The sequence below is a fragment of the Leuciscus leuciscus genome, assembly GCF_965113295.1.
Source record: "Leuciscus leuciscus genome assembly, chromosome: 20".
Taxonomy (NCBI): domain Eukaryota; kingdom Metazoa; phylum Chordata; class Actinopteri; order Cypriniformes; family Leuciscidae; genus Leuciscus; species Leuciscus leuciscus.
The window spans coordinates 28943651-28967376 of record NC_138744.1 but is presented as its reverse complement, the minus strand read 5'-3'; the positions used below and the strand labels follow the sequence as shown (position 1 = coordinate 28967376).

Sequence of the window (23726 nt, the reverse complement as noted above, 5' to 3'; positions counted from 1 at the left end):
ATCAGGAAATACTTCCATCTATCATCGCGTAAAACAATAAAGCCTGCCAAAGCCAACATGCTGGCCCATAGATCAAATCCCGACTGTCACCAAACCTGGCAGGATCGCGTTCCACTCTCAGCAATCGTCCAAATATTTGCATTTCTACATAATCGCCCAGTTTAAAAATAAATGTGTTGTAATTGTTTTCACAGTCTCTATGTGTCCTCGGTAATGCAAGACTGCAATAAGCTTGATTTACATGACACATTTGTTGAGCTGAAATTTGAAAATCATCGATTTTACAGTTTTCTCTTTATTGGAATATTAATGGCAACACTCGTCTACAGTCGTATTTTTTATTTTATTTTTCTTTACAATGGTGGACATGGAGCTGGTCATCATCCAGGACGTTAGTTTAGTCTTTGTGTTAGTTTAGTCTAGTTTAATCCATGTGCACAAGTGAGAATGTCAGACATAAAGTGTTTGTTCTGTGGAACACAAAGAGATGTTTAGCTGAATATTGATGCTGCTTTTTTCAAGCTCAAAAAATCACAATCAAAGTATCATTAAAAATGTTTTATAGTAACTATTGTCTGTTTTGGAGCTTGATAGCTCCTGATCACTGTCTTCTTTATATGGAAATGACTTGCTTGGATATTCTACAGAATAACCCCTTTTTGTTCCACGGGGTTTGCGAAATCTGTAAGAGAGAACACGTTCATTTTTGTTAGCATTACCTCTGTAAGTGAGCAATTGTTCTTCTTTACAATTTTGTTTGTCAACATTATAGACTTTAGGATGAAACATTTTACAATGCCCCATACACGCATTAGATGGCAGTACTTCACAATACAGATGCCAATATGTTACTGTTCCAGCCACTAACATTATATCACTGGATGTTTCCTTCATTACTGTGAAGCTGCATTGAAACAATCTGTATAGCGTTATAGAAATAAAGGTGACTTGAACCTCATAAGCTTATACAGTACTGTTCAAAAGTTTGGAATTGTAATATTGTAAATATTACCATTTAAAATAATATTTTTCTGTTGTAATATATTTAAATTAGGGCTGTGTAACGATTAATCGCGATTAATCGCATCCAAAATAAAGGTTTGTGTTTACATAACGTGTGTGTACTGTGTATAATTACTTTGTATATATAAATACACACACATAAATGTATATATTTAATAAATATTTGCTTTTATATATGATTTATATATAATATAAATATAAATATTTTAAATGTTTAAATTTTTCTTAAATATATACAGTACATGCATATGTGTGTATTTATATATACAAAATAATTATACACAGTACACACACATATATTATGTAAACAAACTTTTATTTTGGATGTGATTAATCGCGATTAATTGTTGCACAGCCCTAATTTAAATATTTTATTTTATTTATTCAATCGCAAATTATTTGGTGATGGTAAACGGTGCATTATGTGAAGATGCTGAAACGTGCTGAATGTCAACAAGTGCTGTCTACATATCTATAGGTAATAATTTTTCATGTTATCCCAGGCCAGCAGAACTACGGTTGTATTTATTTTATTAGTAACACTTTACAATAATGAAACTCATTTAATCTAGTTAAATGTATATTTAAGATCAATTTAATGCATGCTCACTGAATAAAAATCATTACAAATAAGCAACCGTTGAATCCAAGGGAATATCACTAGACGGCACAGTCCAAACCCTCTCCCAAACATTAGCTGCAAGTCTCCAGGCCATCTGCCTCTCTTCCATGCTGGGTGTCTTTCTCTCATAGTCAGCCCTGAAGCCATTATCGGCAGACTCGGCATCTGCCGGTCCCACCTGCAGTGGCGATACAGGCCTGCGCGCTCAGGTTGTGGATGGCTGATGCCAATGGCAGTGTCTCCCACCACAGGACTCATTGCTCATATGGTTGCATGGAATGGGGTGACCTTCACTGGATCCTCTCCAAAGGGTGTGTGGTTATTGTGACTCTGGGCATCATTAAGAGAACAGGGAAGAAAAATAGACGTGGGAACGCTCAATAAATCAAACCATTACGATATTTGTGAGTTAATGCATACATTATTTTAATTATCCCTCCTGGGTTTGGTGCTTGCATATTTTAAATGGGAGGGAAATAAGGGCAGCTTTTGTGGATGTCATTTGATAAGATCAATGTGTGGTTTGTGGGCAGTTTCTTCTGGAGAGCGAGGTGTGCTTTATCAGAACCACACGTGCTTCGTTTTTTGACGGCCGTTTGCAAATTGATCATACCAACTGTAATATACAGTATAATTACATTTAATAGTGATTAGTCATGCACAGGACGACCAATGCAATTTGATCAGCATGTTCTGCGATATCACATTTCGTGTTCATTTGTCTTAATCGTTACTGATTTCCTCACACATAATTCAATTCTAGTTCACTGTTTTAACGTTGTTACAATTCAGTGCAAGAGATGACAGAAAGACAATGAGATTCAAGCAGCCTGGAAAGTTGCTGCCAGAAATGAAATGGAGCGCTGTACTGTATGTGTCAGCTCTCTGACAGAAACCCATATGACGCTCATTTCGCTCTCCTTGCAGGATGACGAATCAGAATCAGGCCTGTTAGGGTCTCCAGAGAGCCCAGAGCCAATCGAAATCAAATAAACAGAGATTGAATTATTTCAATGCTTTTATTGCATTGTATTTCTCTAACTGAGATGAAGCCCAAGCCTGAGTTTTTTTGCTCTAATATCAACACAGATTTGAGGAACTGAGTTGCTGAGAGAGATTTTTCCGAAGATATTCCCAAGCAAAATCACTTCGAACGACCACAGCATGAGCCGTTTTTGGCCAGTGTTTTAAATAAACAACACCTTCTCACACAAAGGTTTGTCTTAAACTGAGAAAAGTCTCCCTTGGAGCTTCCAGCAGATCGGCATTTATCACGTTAACATTTGCAGACTATCGTTTAATGAAATGTGGCTCTTAAATAGAGCTCTTGAGATTCATCGCAGACAGAAGCGAAACACAAGGTGTACAGCGATGGGCTGGGCAGGGCCGTCTTTAGAACGTTAGCTTGAAGTCGTTAGTGTCCACGGTACAACTCCAGGGAAATTTGATTGATTCAGGAGGGCATTTGCCCTTCAAGTCTCTGCTATTTGCTGCAGGCTTACCCCTCGTTAGCGTTTAATCTAATGCCAACTGTCTACGGCCCAGAAAAAATGAAAATATTGCTGGTGAAAAATGAGTATTCCCTAATCAGAAAAATGCTTGGCTACATTTATTGGGCCTCAGAGGATCCCATATTTGCCCTCCTAGGAAAAGTAAACAGAGCCAATTATGCCAGAGTGATTTAACAAAACCGTATATATTGCTCACTTAGTGACCGGTTTCAGGTATTCGGAGTTCAAGCACTTTTACTTTATAGCAAATTACATCAAAGAATACAATATAAAAATGTATAGAAGTGATGATGTCATTAAGGTGAAGGTTACATATAGAGTTAAGTTAGAATGCAGTTGGAATACAGCGAATTCAGGACAGCAGATGATATTTTAATATAAGGCACAAAAAAAGACGACAATGGGATGTCATACAGTATGTGATCTCATCACTCTCTGTAATAGTTCTTAAATCTTATTAGTCAACAACTTAAGATGTGTTCCAATTCACGTACTTACACACTATTCTATGCCATTTTTAAGCAGAGTTTTTGCACTGAATATTCCAATTAGAAAAATTGAAAGTCCAGATGATGCACTTAAAAAACAATGGGGGAATGTTGGAAAATGTGGTAATTTTGGTAATTGACATAACTGAATGGGCATGGCTAGACTCTGATTCTAAATGTCAAAATATCCTTATAAACTGCATACACTAGAGTACATAGTAAAAGTGTATAGTATACAGTATAGTGCATCATTTGGGACTGTAAGCTGGAGAAACTGGAAGAACTGGTTCAGGAACGACCACTCCTCGAGAAGACAAAGGACCTTTCTGGAAAATAACATTTGAACTCTCTCTTGTGAAACTAGCACCTCTCACCTAAGCAATCATAATCTACATTTCTTCCCTTCACCCATCTCTACTTGAATTCACCCCAAAATATATATGGTTTAATGTGAATAATTATCATACAGTATTACACATGTTTGATATCATTTGAAATGTCTCAGTGCGACTGGTAAGGTCTCATTCCCAAATAAGTAAAACAAAAGGTAGAGTTTATAGATTACTGGCACACAGAGGAGGGTGTGTCTCTAGAGTCTAGACAAATGGTCTCCTACTCCCAAAAGGTGTCAACTCTGAATGTAAATTCCCATTGTTAGCAGATGTTTCCATGTGAATGAAGTTTCTGGCTATATAATGAAATGCAACTAGAGGATCAGGGTGATTCTGTACCTCAGATCAGCCCATGATGTTGAAGGACGTCAAAAGACTTCAGCATCATGTATTTCCCAATGTCGAGTTCGCATCTCTTCTCTTTATTCCAGAGCATTTGATGTTTTGTATTGATTATCTTTGAATTGATTATGTAATTGGCATGATATATTTACCTGGCATAATAAGTTGTAAACATTTGATTTGATTCTGACGGACTCATTATTTGCAGTAAAGAGTTAAAAGGAATAGTCAAACATTCATTCACATTTAATGATGCACAGATATCATTAAAACCTTTTCATTTATGGAGTCAGATGAAAAAACGAGAAAATGCATATGAGAAAATGTATTTCATTTAATCAAAAATACTTTGCTATGAGAAAAGACAGTAACACCCAGAGACCTTCCCCGCTGGTCGGATGCCTACATTGGGCCGATTGAGCGCAGGCTTACAGGACACAGCCTTAGACTATTTTTGAAGGTGCATGTTTCTTGGTGATGCACAGAAAGATGCATAACAAGAAAAAATTCTAACTATGTCATATTGCTTTTGAAACATTGTGTAAATCCATATTTTTTTGTATTAAGGATGTGGGACAAAAACAACCTTAGAAAATAAAAGTTCATTTTCACTAACCGCTATTATACTAATTATACTTAAGTGTGCTTTCACGGTAATGTCGGGCACTGCTACATAACACACATGGATCTCTTGCCCTGTGAAATATGACCTGCTGTGCCCACTCATCTGAAATGGTCTGGACTGAAGTGTTGCTGAACAGGCTTTCTGTAAAGGTTACAGTGTGACTCTCTCTGAGAAATGAAACTTGATATTAGTGTAATGTGTCATATTTTATCACCTCACATATGAATTAAGAGGCTAATTCCAGAAATGAAAATCTATTACACTAGTGCTTTAAATTCACTTGGAGCTTTCTACAGTTGAATGTTGAGCCCTAATAAACCGTACATGGCAAGTTACTAACTTTCCACTAATCCATTCAGGATCAGTCCACATTTTAGAAGAACATGGAGGTACAAAACAAATAACTCTATTTCATTTCAACCATGTCCTTAACTGCCCCTCTTATCTATCTTGTGATGAATAGTTTCTGGATATCATCTTATGGAACACATAAATATTCTCCTCACAAAGACCCTCATTGGTGTGTCTTGCCTATAAAGTATGGGAAGGGTTTTATTCTAAAGGGAAGCAGCTGCTTTGTAAATTATGGGTCTTTCTGCACAATCCATTTATATCCTCCAACTGGGAATGTTGCCAAAGTAGGAGAAGTGGGAAAGTATGGCATGAATGTGTGTGTGTGTGTATGTGTAGGCCTGTATGTTAGAGAGCGGTGGATAGGTGTGAAAGATAAACACACTCATTCAGCCATGTGGGTCACGGAGGCAGTTTTGTCTGAACTGCAAGACCACCTTGACTGTGGGGAATTCACTAAGAGCTGTTTATTTGCAAATTCTGTTCATGTGGTTTTAGCCCCCGATTAACAAAAATAATTGTGCAAAAATTTCTAGCTGCAATTTACTTGGCATGATTATTTTTCTTACAGGAGGACGCAGCACACAATCTGATGGCTTTACTAGGTCTGTGTGATACAGACACCTGAATTGGTTGCGGAAAGTGCGTTTGAATGTAAACGCCTACAGATGGTCTTCTCTAACATTTGTAATTTAATTCAATGAATTATTCAATGAATTATTGTTGAAATGAATACAGAAAATATAGGCTACAGAAACCTTGTGGCTGTGCTTAAGCCCTGCACCCCTATTGCTTTACACACAGACTTATGGTTATGCAGTTCCTTACACAATACTATGTTATATGAGCTCATAACACTTTTACCATAGTGCATGATTTGTAAACCTAATACATTTTGATGTTTGCATCTCATAACCAGCTGCATATGTATGGCATTTTTTGATGCAGAAAACTTGCTCTGTACCTCACCCGGTACAGCACTGGACTCGTGATGCAAGTCCCATGAAACATGATAAAACTATAAAACTAAAAAGGAATGGTTGCCTCAACATAAAACTAAAAAGGCATGGTTGCCTCAACATAAGCATTAACTTTTTTGCACCACTCACCGGACATTTCATTTCTGAAGTGCCACGATCTGTACAACAACTAAAGATTCTAAAGAACTAAAAGATTGCCAGATTCACTGTTTTGGATAAAACTGAACTATCATGCAAAATATCATGCAAAAGTGCCACAACTGTTTACAAATGGCACACTTCATCAACTTCCACCCTGGGGTCCATTTTTCGTTTTTAAATAGTGGAGCCAAATGATTTTCATGACATTTGGTTCTGTTATGGATCTTCCGGATTGAACAGGGTAGGGGAGAGCAAGTTGCAACACACACGGTTTAAAAGTTTCCACACACACTTGCATGTCAAAACTTAATTTATTGGCATAGTTGGCAATAATAGGGTACAACGGGTCTAAACGCACACCTTAATAAAAATGTGCTTTTCACTACTACCTAATGTATGATTTGTGTTGAACATTGATCGAGCAACAGATGTTGTGTAAAAATAAATCATAAAAGTGGTTTATTTTGTTTATAAATCGTATAAATGTATGAAGTGGCAAGGTACTGTAAAAGGCTCACCAGCATGGGGCAAAAGGCACACATAGATACAAATACTTAGGCTAAAATAATATGTTTTTAATAATGTCTAAGTTAATACTTATTCAAAACAATCACTTTAGCAAAGTTTGTACTATTTTCAGTTTTTTTTTTTTTTTATGAATTTTTTTTTTTTTATAAATATATTGTCATTAAAATATGTAGTATAAAAATACATTTTTAAAATACAGAAACAAAATTATTTTAAAAAGGAAAGATTCTGAAAGTATTGATGGAGATCATATTTTTGATTATGATGGTTCCATTATAAATATGGTGATTATCTCAAAGGTGGACACCCAACTTAAAGGGTTAGTTCACCCAAAAATGAAAATTATTGTCAGTAATTACTCACCCTCATGTTGTTCCAACCCCGTAAGACCTTCGTTCATCTTCGGAACACAAATCAAGATATTTTTTATTAAATCTGAGTGCTGGATCACTCCTCCATAGGCTTTTAAGAGACCATAACTTGCTGGCCCAGAAAATGTATTAAAGACATCGTTAATATAGTCCAAGTGACTCCAGTGGCTCAATCTTAAGTTTATAAAGCGACGAGAATACTTTTTGTGCGCAAAAACAAACAAAAATAACGACTTTATTCCACTTTTCATTTCCTTCTCTCTGGGCCTCGAGTCTTTTCACGTAGTATTTAAGCGTAGCGCGTCTGTGTTGCGGCGTTCGTGACTTGATTAGTCGAGATTGTTTTCCAAGATGGTTCCTGCCTGTATACGCGTAATGTACTGTCTTTATAAAGTTTCTTCTTATTAAACTGTTTGTACACTTACAAAGTTCTCAATGCTTCGGTTTGCATGTAGGGACCCTCATTATGCTACCGTGTTAGTGTGAGGCTATTTTGAGCCTTGTTAGTGGTATTAGCTAGCGATTTACTTTTACTTATTCTGTGCCCCATATACTAGCGTTATAAGCTAATCTGTTTTTAGAGATAAAACTCTTTACATTCGATTATCATCAAAACGCATCCCAGAGAACGATCTACTCGGTAACCATGTGTTAATTACCCATAGGTTCATTTTTCACCGGAATTGTCCTTTAACATTTATATGCTAATATATCATAAAAACGATAGGCCTATGTTTCAGACGAAATATGAATGTTTACACAAGATTTCGTTGATTCGTTTTGGATAGATAAAGTTTTTAAAAAGTCAGTAAAAAAGACTACTGTCACATCAAATAAGCTTTTGTTCGCCATTTTCTGCTCATATGCAAAATGTGATGTTTTGTCAAAAATAAAATAGGTATATTGAATTATCAACTAAGATGTTATTATAGTGTTTGTTCCAATATCCAAACTAATGAATCCTTAACATTAAAATAAGTATGATAAAATGTATACTTTTAAAAAAGAAAGATTACGCTTGAAATATTGTTAAAAATGTAATTGTTGTTGATTTCTATGTGAAAACTGTTTAATAAAATAGCAAAACATATATTTACAAGGTAAGCAACATTTTAATAGGTCAATATAAACCTTCTCATTAAATTAGTTATTATTGTTTTTTTATTAGTGACATTTGTGGAGAGGATATATTCCAAAACTTTCTGAAAATACAGCATAATTAACTGCATAGTTACTAGAAATGTTTACCTTGGATATTATACAATTTGCATGCATTCAAAATAAGTCCTCACATTCTTTACTTGTGGTATACCTCAAGTGACACACGTGAATGAATTATGCGGCTCATTGTCTTCTCAGGTGTGAATAACATCATTATTCATGATCATTCACGCCCCCACGCATATTGCCTTTCCAAACAAAATGTATCTTACAAAGTTTAAATCAATGTATTGTTTTATGTGAATGATTAGGCAGGATGATTTTCAGATCATCTGAAGCAAAAACTCTAGGCAACAACATCCATTAGTCAAAAGTCTTGTGGACACATATTTAGCATGTGTTTTGTGGCCTTATTTCAGAAACTTTCATTTTTAGTTTTTTCAATAACCATGCATAAACATTGTTCTCTCAAAAATACAAATATGTACATACATGTTGCTCACATATTATGGTAGCCCTGTTTGTGCTGAATAGAGTGTATTTACACCTTTGCCATTAATATGTTTATAAGCAACTGGAAAAAGCACAAATTTCAGGGCATGTCAAAACATCTCAAGGACCCCAAAAACACCTTAGACCCCCGAGGGTTAAAGAACAAAACTTGTATGTAAATAATGTCGCTATTGTCTTCTGTAGAACTGCTTATTGCTGAATTGAACTTATTTCATAATTCAGGAACTTTACACAGCTATTGAACTGAACTGAATCAACATTGAAACTAGAAAATTTTGCTAGAAATCTAGACGCACCCTAGCGGCAGCAAAATGTATTTTGCAGCTAGTGTAGTCCAGCAACTCTCCGTTGACTTTCGAGCTGGAAAAACCAAACTCTAGTCAGGCCAATCACATTGTGTATAGAGTAGGTGGGGCGGGCTTAACATAATGACGACAGAGTTGCGATGGTTCCCTGCTACTTGAAAACAAAGAATGGCTGCTGCTGCTGCTGGCGAACAGCGGGCTTTGGCCGCGACTCTGGAGGACTTGGAGTTAAGCTTTTCTTTGAGAGAAGAACAAAGAACTGCACTTAAGTCATTCTTAAAAAAGGAAGATGTGTTTGTAGTTTTGCCGACCAGATACGGCAAAAGTTTAATCTATCAACTAGCTCCGCTGGTGGGCAAACGCTCTGGGCCGGGTTTCCCGATAACGATGTATCTTAGCTCTTAAGAGCGCTTTCTACGTGCAAGGTTACGAACGCTCGCAGCAATTCCACGAGCGTTTCCCAAAAATGCACTTAACATGAACGCGCGAGAATGCGCTCTACGTGCTACTTAAGAGTCGCTGTCCATTCGTGAAGTGCTGAAACATAACCTTATATGGAACGTTTAACCTAATAATTTTCATCTGTTGTGGATTAGCAATCAAGACAAGTCTATATAAAGCACCTACAGGCGGAGGCACTGACAAAATAGCTAAAAAATAAAATAAAAAATAAAGATTCCTTTCAAAAAGATGAAATTAATGTCCTTTTAGACGAGATAGAGTGAAACAAAGATGTAATTTTTAACAGATTAAAAGGATTTCTTTTATTTATTTTTTGTTCATTCATTTAATTTTTATTAAAATTATTAGATTAAATTATTTCTATTTTTTGTTTTGTTTTCTGACCTTTTTAATTATTTAATTTATACATTAATTTAACCAACAACAAAAAAAGAGTAATAAAGTGTACAATAAAGTACAATCAAACCTTATATTATAATCACATTGCATTTGAATAAAGTTAAAGGTGTAATCTGTCGGTTGTCCTGCAGGTGTCCTCATAAATCTGTCTTCTTACGATGAACTTGGTGATGTACGATTACTCCAGAGCACTCGTAGATCTACGAAGATTTTCAAGTGCTACTTAAGCTACGATGCTTTTGGGAAACAGACCGTAATATTAAGATCAGTCGTACGATCGTTTTTACGATCAACTTAGGCTTACGATGCTTTTGGGAAACGCAGCCCTGGTTGGTTGTTGCGCTATCCTATTGCATGCAGAGGGAATTTGAAAGACAGCCTTTTATCCCACCCCTCGGATTGAGCTGTGCCAATGGTGAGTTGCCAGACCTAACATCTTGATGTAGGTCTGGCTTGCCAGGCTACTGAAACTATATAATAAGACTTGGAAATGTTATTTTAAAAAAAAATTTTTTAGAGCTGGTTTACAGCAGAATTTGAATTAGTCTCATATTTAATGAAGTTTGCATCATTTATTCTGTTATTTTCCTCTTTATTACTGTGAAGCTGCTGTTAAACAATCTGTATTGTATAAAGCGCTATATAAATAAAGGTGAACTGACTTGACTAGTTGTGGTATCAAAACTTTAAAAAGAAAAAAGTGCCACAATTCTAAAATCTTAGAGATAATACTAGACATTTAACAATAGCAAGAGTAAATTTCTTACTGAAGTTTTTCATCTTTTTAAAACGAGGGAGAGGAATGCTTCCTAAAAAAATATTGAAAGAGTCTTAAATGGAGAATGGGATAGTCAAGTGGAAATGTAATCAGTACTTTAAAATTTCCCACTTCTGTTTCTCTTTCTCTCTTGATTCATTCATCCATTCATCCTCTGTTCCTCTCTTCCAGGCTTTCGTTTCCCTGCCCCACACAGCAGATGATGCATTCGTTCAAGTCCCGGGGCTCAAGCCACATGATACCTCCTCCCGTCCGTCTATTCCCTCCTCTCTCCATTACTCCATCTCTCTATGGGATAAAACTAGCTAGAGGTAATTGCAGTCGCTGTCTAATGGTGACAGGCTTAATCAAGCATGATGGGTTCACCTCTTTTGCTTTGGTTTCCACTCTTCCTCTGTCTTTTTTTCGGGCTCCTCATGGTTCTCTGGTTGTTGTCGCAGGCCGTCCTGTCAGCTGCCAGATGAAGTGAGCACTGTAGTCGCATGTGTGGGCAACACCACAGACCCACACTGAGAGCAAATTGGGCAGGATTCCACCATGATGAAGTGAGACAGAATTCAACATAAAGTTTCCAATCATCTATTATGCAGAAGAGGAACGAGAAAATACAATCCTCTCCAGGCTGAGCAGAGAGAGAGTGAGAGGATAGGGTAGAGTATTGGATGTGCAAGTTAATGAAGAAGGTCATTGTCCTTTGGAGCTGTCGGACCGCTGCCAGGATTTTAGAGCCGTAATGAAAACGTGGAGCCGTCAGACTGAAGTATTTCAAAAGCAGCTTCCAATTGCTCATTCAGATAAACAATCGGTCCTTCCTGTGTTATCGACAACACAGACGCCATCTGAAGCCACTGGCCTCTGTCGGCGTAATGCTTTTGGAGAGGAACTTGTTAATGCCAAGCAGCGCTTAAATTTTCTCTAGCATTCATCCACCTGCTCAAATAATGAGACATGTAGCAATGTGATCTGCAACTTGAAACTGTTGCCGTGTCCAACGAGTCCATATGCGACAATTGGACCATTGTCTGGGGAATAAGTGTTATGGAGTGGTTGGAAAGCTGCTGTTGTTAGGAACTGTTGAGGAAATTAAACTGTTGAATGAAGTAGTGGTGTTTCTAATCTACATAAAGCACATGGACAGATAAAGCTCTATGTTTTGCATGTATCACTAATGTGCCAAATGCACACTGCGAGACAGAAGGTCGTCGTCTTGCACACGTTTGAAATATATCGTAGTGCCTGTGACTAGTCGCATGCTGATTGACATCCACTGTGAGATTTGTGACTTCTTGATGCACGGTCACAGAGAAATTTCACATTATCAAAAGTCAATTGTCAATAGTGTAGCAATGTGTGAACCACAGCTCTTCTCATCTAAGCTGCTTTTTGTTGGTAAACGCTGAAAATCTGCATTGACAAATTAAAAGTATTGCTAAATATTTGTAGGGAATTTTTTGCTTTAACATGAAATTCCTGATTGAGCAGATTCGTATTAAAATTAGAAACGCAAAAATTCACAGAAGAATGCTAAATGTGACTGCACCTTTAAAACATGAAAGGACGATGAGTTGCATAGTTGAGTTTGACTTACATTTACTCTGTACAATAGACATCTTCTGACCATTATCCCTATAAAAATTTTTTTTGTTTCAGACTAATCAAGATTTTCTTCACAATTTTAGTAGTAAGAATGCAATGTGTCTTATCTGTTTGTGGGAAGGTTAATAGTAACAAACTCAGTTCATTATGTGGCTCTGTGGTTCAGTTCCTCTGTAACAGACTCATTCTGAGTATCGAGAGAAACAAGAACATTCTCATATTGCACAGATGGATGGTGCTGTTGTTACGCCACTGCCGAGCTGAAATGAAAGTGGATTTCATGAACAGCTTAGATCAGCATTATATAAGCACAAAATGAGGACTGTCCTGCTTTGCTTAATTAAACAGTATATGTGTGTTTTCTTGAGGGACAGCACTTTGGCAACTGTCCTCGTGCCCATTTGTTTGCTTCTATTCATGGTGGGAGGAATTTAGAGTGATCAAAGGCAGGATCAAGACAGAAAAAAACAAAAACAAAAACACATGAATTATTTTTTCCTATGTTTCCCAAAAGCATCTTAACTTGAGTAGCACTTGAAAATGGAGGTAGGTCAACGAGTGCTCTGGAAAAATTGTAGAGTGCTGAAGTGCATCGTAAGGAGACAGACTTGTGCACATATATCACATTTTACATTTATGGTTTTGTTCTTCCGCTGTTTGCAAATAATATTATTAATAGCATCTATCACCTCACTGTGACTGGATGGGCCCAGTTTCTGAACACTGAACAAGAAGTATTGATTAGTAAATGTAGTAAAAAGTTTTTGCAGAGTAGTTGCAATAAATCTGGACTAGAGAGGAAGTTTTAAACTCTGTAAATGTTGTACAATAAAGTCGGCACAATAAGATCTATGAAGAAGAGTCAATCTATATAATCCATGTTGAATTTTCCTTTAAGAAACATGCCATCTCACATACGTGGGAGGTGTTTTACTGTAGCTTCTGCATCTTTAGGTCCTGTCCAGTTCTGTAAATTACCCTCCATCTCCCCTTTCCCCCATGCTGAGATGTTTTTCTTTGAGCAGCGAGGAGACGAGCACGGATTAACATGAACAGAAATAAGGCTGTGGTGAGAGCCCTGCAGCTTATCTGATTGCCCAGAGAAAGAAATTAGTGAGATTAAACAAATCTCTTTGAGCTGATTTGCTGTAACATTTCACCCGGGGAAGAGTTTGTATTTACATACATTATTTCCGTCTAGATCAGATGCTGATTAAGCCATAAAGCCCATTTAGACTCAAACCAAACACAGATTTATGACCGCACAGTCCAAACAAACACAGTGTGCTAAATTAAGAGTTATATACAGCCATTGCTGAGTGCTGTAGACTTGAAGTCTTCAACATTTTTCAGGCCAAGGATCGTTGGCAGATAGAGATGGAACAGATACCGTGGAGCGCTGTTAGATATTGTAGCCTATAAATTTGAGTGTTGCATTTTAAGTCTTAGCCTACTTATAACAACAACAAGCACAGAGTGCCATATTAATGCCATATCTTTGTACATTTTAACTTTACTTAAAGTGCTGTCAATTGATTAAAATAAAACCAATTAATCAAATTTGTTTCTTAAATTCTGGGGATGACTAATTATGCATTCAGCACTATAGTATAATTGAAAGCCAACATTTTGAACATTTAATAGGCTTTACAAATATAATAACTTCAATCCTATGATCAGATTTACTAAACAGGGCAAATTAGTGTGAGAACGCAATTCCAAAAAAGCGCCAATGGGAGTGGAAAGTTCTGGGCGTAATTGACGACGAGCCAATGAAAGAACACAAACACAGCCGGATCATTTCCATAATGATCAATGCCATCTACCAAGAGCAACGCAATTTTTTGGGGCGGTAAATAATGGTGCAAATACCAGTAAACTGACTAGCACAAACCTTAGTAAATCACCTTGCATGATTCATTTAAATACTCTTCTCCCATAAATTTTGCTTATGAAAGGGAAACTCCTACAAATGCATATGCAATAAGGTCAGCAGCAAAAATAAAAATAACCCGGTCTACGCCTTTTCAACGCAAATTTTTCACCGTCCTTAGTAAATCCTGACGGTAGTTTAAACCCCAAAAGAGGGTTTGCGCTGGCGCAAGCTGTCACTAAATCTGGCCCTTAGTTATTGTTTTCGTTATTTTAGCCTATGTAACCTTGTATTTTAATAAATAAGGTTATCATCAACATTTTATATAGCAGTGAAATTTCGCAATTCTCGATTCCCATTTTTATGGCACAACAAAAACGTAATTATTATTTATTTATTTTTTGTTAACATAATGTTGTTTCAGAGTGGCCTCAAAAATAAGTTTGAGATCAAATTTGAGATTATCAATTTCATACGTTGTACAGTATGTTGTTCCAACTGCGCAGAAATTTCTAAAATAGAATTTAATATAGTCGCGAATCGCTGTTGCACTCTAATTAACATGGAAAAGAAGCCTTTTATTGTGTCGTGTCTTTGAAGCTTTGCTTCACATCTGGTTAATAGACAGTGTAAGATGATCTGAGTTATGCTATCAGCTTAATTTTATTGCATAACTTCTCTGTATTTGGTCATGCTTTTTATGACTCTATGATGCTTTTTTTTGTCATTTTTGAAGTTCAACATCATCTGTCCCCCTACACTTTCATTGTGTGGAAAAGAGTAGTGTGAACATTCTGCTAAACATCTTCTGTTGTGTTCCACAGGACAAAGTCATCCGGGTTTGGAGCGACGTGAGTAAATGATGACTGAATGCTTATTTTTGGGTGAACCCCTAACGCACCCATTAAGTCTCTTGAGCTATAAAAGAGCAACCTCTGAGCAATGAAAAATACTTAAGGGTAAAGAAATAAAAATAGAAGTCACTCTCATGCTTTGTCTTTCTTAGACACTCAGATGTGTCTTTTAGAGCAGGTCAAGGCAAAAAGCACCTGCTGCGAGTGACCTGTGGTAAACAAATGAAGCTCCTCCATGACCGCATGTCCGGCAGCAAGGGTTTGACTGATGCTAACTGGCTGCCCTTTCTCATGTGCTTGAACTGGACCAGTAAAGGGTGGACCAGTGTGAGTGAGGTCACTGTATCCTTGTCTGGGTCTATAATGTCAAAAGAGCAATCATTTCAGACAAATTGCTGGAGATAAAAAACAAAAAGCTATTCTATTTTTTGGTCTGACAAGGACAATGGAGGGAAAGAGGAAACGATAAAGAAATCAAACATAGTCTGTGACAAACTGCATGTTCTAAAAATAAGACAAAGTAGCTCCTCTGTTAAGTGTTTGTGCTTGAGGTTCTCAAAGCAGATACCAGAGTCGATTTAAACTCATTAGTTATGTTGGTCCATGTTCCCTGTATATCTCATGATGAATGGGACTACCACTACATACAGCTGGCTTGACTCTAGAGTCTAGAGTGTACTTGTTACATTGAAAGAGGAATGGCATATACACTTATATCTGTCTGTCTGTCTGTCTGTCTGTCTGTCTGTCCCATTTTTATACCAAGGTTACCGTTGTCAGCCAGATCCGGCCCATAACCAGACCAGATGGTGGACCTGCACCCAGGAACGACCACAACAGCCCTTCACGGCCAGCGAAGACCTTGACAAGACAAGCCTTCGGGACAGATCCTCAGCAAAGACCTCAGTGACTAGATGAGCCCTCGGCACAGATCCCTATGGCCAGTTATGAATGTGTAATGCCAGGACCTATTGGGACCTAAATGCAGTTTTAACAAAAAGGATGTTCATTGTGATTAAGGCCACTGATAAGCCAGTCGTGTACAATTGTAAATGGCAGTTCTACCTTCAAATTTCAAGCTGCTGGACAGACTGCAACTCTTCTTTCCCACCTAATGATCCTCTCACGTATTCCGATCAATATCACACAGTGTTTGTACATCTAGGCCAGAGGGGAACTAGCCTGGTTCTACCAGACTCTCGTACATTTCATTTGTACAGAGAGTCTGGCCTCTCTCCATTGAGAAACGTTTACTTCCTTGTAGGCGGGTTCTCTGTTAAAGTTCAAAACTATTGGATCTGCCCAGAGTCACTCAGGATCTGCCATAGCCAATCGCTAACGTGTGGTCGTGACGTATGTCATGCGCCGAAACCGCCGGAAAAACACGTCCGAATGATCAGAGGATTATGTTTAGAATAAGATGTCTGTCAACGAGAGCTGCAGGTTTTGTTCATCGAATTTAAGAGTTCAAGGAACAATTGTAAATTCTAAATGTATATTTGACACTAAGGACATTGATGTATTCAGGCAACTGTCGAAGCTGGGTCTAATCATTAACAATACGCCGCTGCGGTCGTTTCGGATCTGCCGCAAATGCTGTACAGTGATCACCAGGCTACTGCGCGATACGGAAACATTTCAAAGGTGGAAGAACGAGGAGACAATGGAGACATGCCAGGGGGGAGATGCCAGTTCCACTGACAAGAGAGACAGAGACCCCACACCTTCTAAAACTCCAAGGGCCATAAAAAAGTCCAGAAAATCCAGTGAAATGCCATTGAGAAACATTGTGAAAGTATATAGTCCTAAGTATATAGTCCTAGTATATATATAAAGTATATAGTCCTATCTATAATCAATAGAAAATTAAACTGAATATAGGCTAAATAAATGGATAGTCCTGCAGCACGGATTTTTATTGCAGATAATATAACAAATAAATAATTATTGATAGGCCTACTTGTTAAAAGGGCTTTGTGTTTCATTTATTTGGCTATAGTCTACTGTCATCTGTCAGTTATGAAAAAAAAAGAATGAACAAATTAATTAAAACGAATTAAATTAATAAATAATAATATTGACGCACATGCTTTTCTGTCTCATTATTGCAACATCTCTCTCAAATAACTGCATTAATAACTACATAATGAATGTAATTTGATACTTATGACTGATCATGCCCAAACGCGTGTTCAGCGCGTTCAGTCTGTGTTCAGAGTCGGTGTTTAAAATCTGCTGCAGTCGATGAAAACAGTCAGAGAATGTGTCAGCTAGTCGTGTGTCCCCAGCATTAGTCTGCTATCAGCGGCTCAAACCTCCGTTACTAACTCTAAAATGACGTTTTGGAATTAGCAAATTAGTCCTACATACAAGAGCATTTTAATGACAAAAACTTTACCAACGTCTTGAAATACATAATCTGAACAATGTTTCGAGGTGTGGTAACTGTAGTATAAGCGGAATAATTTACTTCAGGCCGTTGAATTATTAGAAAAATAATGCACACCCGAGGTGTAACTGCCACTCAGCTTCGCGTTGTGACCGCATTACCACCTCGGGTGTGCATTATTTTTCTAATAATTCAACGGCCTGTCGTCAATTATTCCTTACATATTCGGCAGTTTTGCAACAACGGACCGAATAGCTTTTCTCATGTCTTTCTCCGCTGCCATTACTGAACTCCAACTCAAACTGACGCACTACATCAACGTCATCGTTCTCAGCCACTCCCTCTGTTCGCTGATTGGTCCTAAAAAATTGGTTTCTGGAAACCTAAGAATATACAGCAGTCCCAGATGTAGTACTGAAGGAAAATGAAATTGAGCGGAAGTGCGTAGGAAGGCGCAGCCAGGCTAGAGGGGAACTGGTTTCTTGATAGTTTTTTTTTCTCCTCCATTTCTGTCACCTGATGGCGTTTGGGTTCCTTGCCACTGTTGCCTTTGCCTTGCTTTGTTTTGGACACTTAATATTCAACAATATTATTGATTTTACTTTACTGACACTGTCAGATGAAGCTGAATGAGACTATACTGTCTTCTGTAGAGCTGCTTAGCAGAATTTGAATCTGTCTCATATTTGATGTTTGCATCATTCATTCTGTTACTTTACTGTTTATTACTGTGAAACTGCTTTAAAACATTTTCATTTGTATAAAGTGCCATAAAAGTAAAGGTGACTTGACTTAACAGTATGAAGAAAAAGCATGAATGTCCATGATAAAATCTGTGCAAGCACAACTTATAAACTGCATTAATTCAGAATCACTACTTGTGCTAATGATTAGGGTTAACAACAACAACAAACCACCATAGCAATTTCACAACTATGCACTAAACACCACTCAGTCTCAATGGCACACCAGACGCAGATGTGTAAGTGTGTAAGTACAATCTAAAAGACCATGTCAAAATCCCACTTGAAAATATAAATATAGTGAGTTGGGTGAGACAAGAACACTGTTAAGAATATTTTATATATAAACTAATATTGCTTCAAAACATGCTTTCAGTATTTAAGAGTATCTGCATGTTTTTAATTTAAGAGCGGAGTAATTTTTTAGAATCGTTAGAATAAGGTTCCTTCGTTGATGAATAACTACACAGGAACAAATGAGTAACACAATATTAACAATCTAGTACACTACTATTAACCTTTTTTTAATGCTTCCCAGAGAACTACTGAAAAAGTTTCATAATGCATGCAAAACTAATCAATAACTAATGAAGGACAAATGAATTGCACAACATTAACATTTTAACTGCTACTGTAAATGAATACACAAGGTTATTTACATTATCAATATGTAATATCATAGCAGACTTATGATTTGAGAAAGCTGTCAATAATTAGCCTATGCTGTCTCCTAGAGAACTATTTATCAACTGAATCATTTTAATTTTAAATGTAATTTTTAAATGTAGTTGTTGGGACCTTACTTGTCCTGTGACCAAGTCCTGTGTGTGTGTGTGTGTGTGTGTGTGTGTGTGTGTGTGTGTGTGTGTGTGTGTGTGTGTGTGTGTGTGTGTGTGTGTGTGTGTGTGTGTGTGTGTGTGTGTGTGTGTGTGTGTATGTGTGTGTGTGTGTGTGTGTGTGTGTGTGTGTGAATATCTTGTGAATGATTAGAAGATTCTACACTTTAGGATTGGCTTTTCATTAGTAACTTCTATAAGAATCATGGTAACTAACTAGTAATGACTCAAGTGATACTACATACTTCTAAAGGAATTACTAATAATTTGGATCCGTATTCTAAAGTGAAGATCATGGTAACTAACTAGTAATGACTCAAGTGTTACTACATACTTCTAAAGGAATTACTCATTATTTGGATCCGTATTCTAAAGTGAAGATCGTGGTAACTAACTAGCAATGGCTCAAGTGTTACTGCATACTTCTATGGGAATTACTAATTATTTGGATCCGTATTCTGAAGTGAAGATCATGGTAACTAACTAGTAATGACTCAAGTGTTACTGCATACTTCAATGGGAATTACTATCTAAAACTTCACCAAAAACCTCAAAAGCTTAAAATGACTTCAGTTTTTGGGTGCACATGATATTTATTCATCATGACTGGACAAATTGCTGATTTTAACAAGATGCATGGAACAAGCAACAGCTAAAGTGGCAGTGTGTATAGCCACTTGGTCATATTTATGATGGCTGACTTTAAACAGTAGTCATGGAACACGAAACAAGAAACAGTTAAAGTGACTGTGTGTATAGCCACTGGGCTAGAACATGCATGGTATTTATCATACAAAGAAACACACACACACATGCATAAACAGCTTATTTTTGTCTCTCACAGAAGTCTATAGCAAGCCAACTTTCTTTTTGTTTTCAATGGTGCTTTGCAGTGGCTCCTGTCTGCATAATTCTCTGCACCGCTCTGCAAAATCAGACAGTTTCTGCCCTCTTTGGAAGGTGCCTCGCAAATTTTTGTAGGCCTCTATGTCACAAGCTTTGAGCTCCGCAATTGCAGCAGTATCAGTAATGGTCTTTCTATCCACGCCACATTTGAAGTATGCCTGGGTTTTTGTTGTCTCACTTTTCAAGTAGTCCAAGACCTTGTTGTACCTCTTGATGGCTTGCTCTGGAAGAAAGACTGACAAAGAACAGAGAATAAACCATCAGTGTGTTATGCTAATAGAATGTATATTTTATTAATGAATGGAAGTCGGAAGTCTGCTACAGGGAATTACAGCATAAAAAGGTTTTTGCTGTGTTTGGTGGTGTAGGTTGAAGGCTCTAGGAGGAGTTTATCTTGGAAAATTTGAGTCTCAAAAGAAGAAGAACCATAATAATAATAATTTTAAAGTGCCTAATTTTATTAAACTTTACATTATGCTATTTTAAAGATTCCTAAATTGGTTTTGGAGGTTGGCTTTACATGCATCTAAGGTATAAAAAAAAAAACACTGTAATTTTCATTGCAGTATTATCTCTCTTCTCATAAATGATTCGGTCTCTCTAAACATCTCTGTTACGTTTTTATTAAGTTTGTCAAACACTGTAGCTGCGGTTTGAGGGCAGGTCAAAGTAGACATTGTTTGCGGGCAGCCAAAATACAAATTTGTTACAAACCTACGTAGGGTCGAGCAGGAAGTGAGACTGGAATAACTGAAATATTCAAAAAAGTTTAATAGAAGCACTTGAAATAGTAGAACAGTATATTGGCTTTCTCAGCATAATAGTATGTTTAAATTAAATATCACTATATTGTTGTGACATGTATGGTCAGCACACGTTACTATCTGTGTTTAAAATAATTTTAACCTTGCCAATTTAAACATTCAACTGTAAGACGAGAAAGAGAACTCGCGTGCGCTGTGAGGAGATTTGTGTGCGTGTACTCATCCGAAGCGCACACGTGGAGAGCCGCGTCACAACGCGCAAATTCTCTTTGAAGTCTTGCACCTGAACAGACACATTCACACAAAAATGATGTCATCATGCACGTCTTAGCGAGAGCATGAGACAACGCATGTGTACAGTATCAGTGTACTGGTTCTGTGAATTATGTCTTAAAATGACAGCCTAATTCCTGCTTTCTGATTTGATTACTTTATTACATTTCTGTACCTGAAAACTACAGTTAGACACCTGATCAACCCGAAAAGCATTATTTTATTTGTATCTTTGCTCTATTGTATTCATTTGTGCTCTTGTTTGTAGTTTGATTATTTGTTCTTATTTTGTTAGTTTTTATTTTACAACTGACCATATGCACGGAACGTTCGTAAGAACTTCCGCATAATATGAGCCAGCCGGAAAACTTCCGGTGAAATGTCAATTGTTGATGTGTCGGTATCTTCAGTGTTCTAAGGTAGCTTTAACAGCATCAATATTGTAATATTTATAGTTTATAATCAGAATATGTGACCCTGGACCACAAAACTAGTCACATGGGTCACAATTTTGAAATTGAGATGCATACATCTTCTGAAAGCTGAATAAATAAGCTTTTCATTGATGTATGGTTTGTTAGGATAGGACAATATTTGGCCGATATACATCCATTTGAAAATCTGGAATCTGAGGGTGCAAAAAAAATCGAAACATTGAGAAAATCACTTTTAAAGTTGTCCATTTATGTTTGCAATTGTGCTGCATTCACTCACAAAAATTTATGTTTTATATATTTACGGTAGGAAATTTACAAAATATCTTCATGGAACATGATCTTTACTTAATATCCTAATGATTTTCAGCATAAAAGAAAAATCGATAATTTTGACCCATACTGGGTAGGCTATTTGACACATGTTGGCTATTGCCACAAATATACCCGTGCGACTTATAAATGGTTTTGTGGTCCAGGGTCACATATAGTCACTTAAATAGGCAGGCCTAGCATTAATTTGGTTATTCAAACGAATAAAAAGCCTCAATTGTCCTACACTGTAAAAAAAAGATTAGTTGACTCAACTTAACTAAGTCGTCATCTTGTTGCTTTGACTTAATTTGAGTCAACTTATAGTGTCAAGTTTATTACACTTCAAAACACGAGTTGATGCAACATGCAGTCTGTTCTGCCCTACAAAGGCAAAACGCCGTAACATCATGTTTGGTCAAAAATGAGTTAGTGTCATTTTTGTGGTATTTGAGACCTCCTTTATCATGTGAATAAATATCGTGAGTCAATTTGATTGTTTTAACGAGAAAATAAAGGGCCATGACAACCGTAACTTCCAAAACCATAGGAGAAACCACAGCAGAACGCCGTAACAGTTGTTACGGCTCTTTGCCTTTGTTCCAGCACGCTGAAGTTGAGTTACGGTGTTCTGACTTTGTTTAGCCTGGCATCAAGAGAGATGTTACGGTGCCGCTGTGATGTTACTGTACTCTGGCTTTGTCATACTGTCAAAGTTTGCCGCTCTTTAATTGTCACCAAACCACGTAACATACACACAATACATCTTTGGCTAGACAAACTGCTCCAAGTATGCAATCAGAAACAAATGAAAGCTGAACAAGCCATACTTAGATGGTATGCAAGCTAATAGGTTGTCATAAATGTTGTTATTTTCGTTCAGGGCGATGGTTCAGATCTATCAATGTCAGTGACAGCCCGGAGCTATAGCTAAATTTAATCTGTGTCACGTAAATTAGCGCTAACGTTGACAGTCGCCTCACATCAGACGCCAAAAACCAATTATTAAATACACTGGCATCCTACCTTTCCATTCAATCCGATATAATCTATGGAAGATGCATAATCCACAATCCATAGCAATGCACGTCATCTGCTGTATCGGACCACAACAATCCATACGTGTTTGAGCCATATTTCCTTCTTGCAGGTGTTCATGTCAGATCTTACACAAATCCATATAGCACTAAGCTAGTTATCGCTAACGTCCGTACAAAGTAGGCTAACCTAAATGGTAAAAGTAATTCCAACTTTTTTTCGGTTGACTCTGTCTATATTATCTCAGAATTAAAAAGCAGTAATCCAAGTCGAGTTCGTTGACTGTGCATCTTGAGCAGTTTGGTGGCCCTTAACCCTTTAACTGTCACCGTCATTTTAATTCAACCTCTAATAAACGCATAAAAAGAGCATATATGTTCGTTATAGCTGGCAGCCGCATCACAAATCGAGAATCCATATTATTTTTGTTTACATTTTTTTTTTTAAATCTGACTTTTTTTTTTTTAAATAAAATTTAATTGGTGTTATTTTTTTAACTCTTGGTTCAAAAACCAAGAAACAAACTGAGCTTTCTACCAATCTTTCATGATTTTTCATGTTTATTGCTATTTCAAAATAAAGGCCTAAACACGCCTAATGAATATAAAATATTCTTGTTGCAAATTGATAAATTACTGCTCCTCTGTAATTGATTTAAAAAAAAACATTTGTATTCAATTATAATTAAATTATCTTTATTGTGAAAATATTTCTTG

The 23726-nt window shown here is 36.9% G+C and overlaps 1 long non-coding RNA gene across 1 annotated transcript in view; it reads left to right on the top strand.

The window, feature by feature from the left end:
- Positions 1–23726, top strand: part of LOC309484284 — a 278513-nt gene that overhangs the window by 123887 nt on the left and 130900 nt on the right. The window lies entirely within an intron of this gene.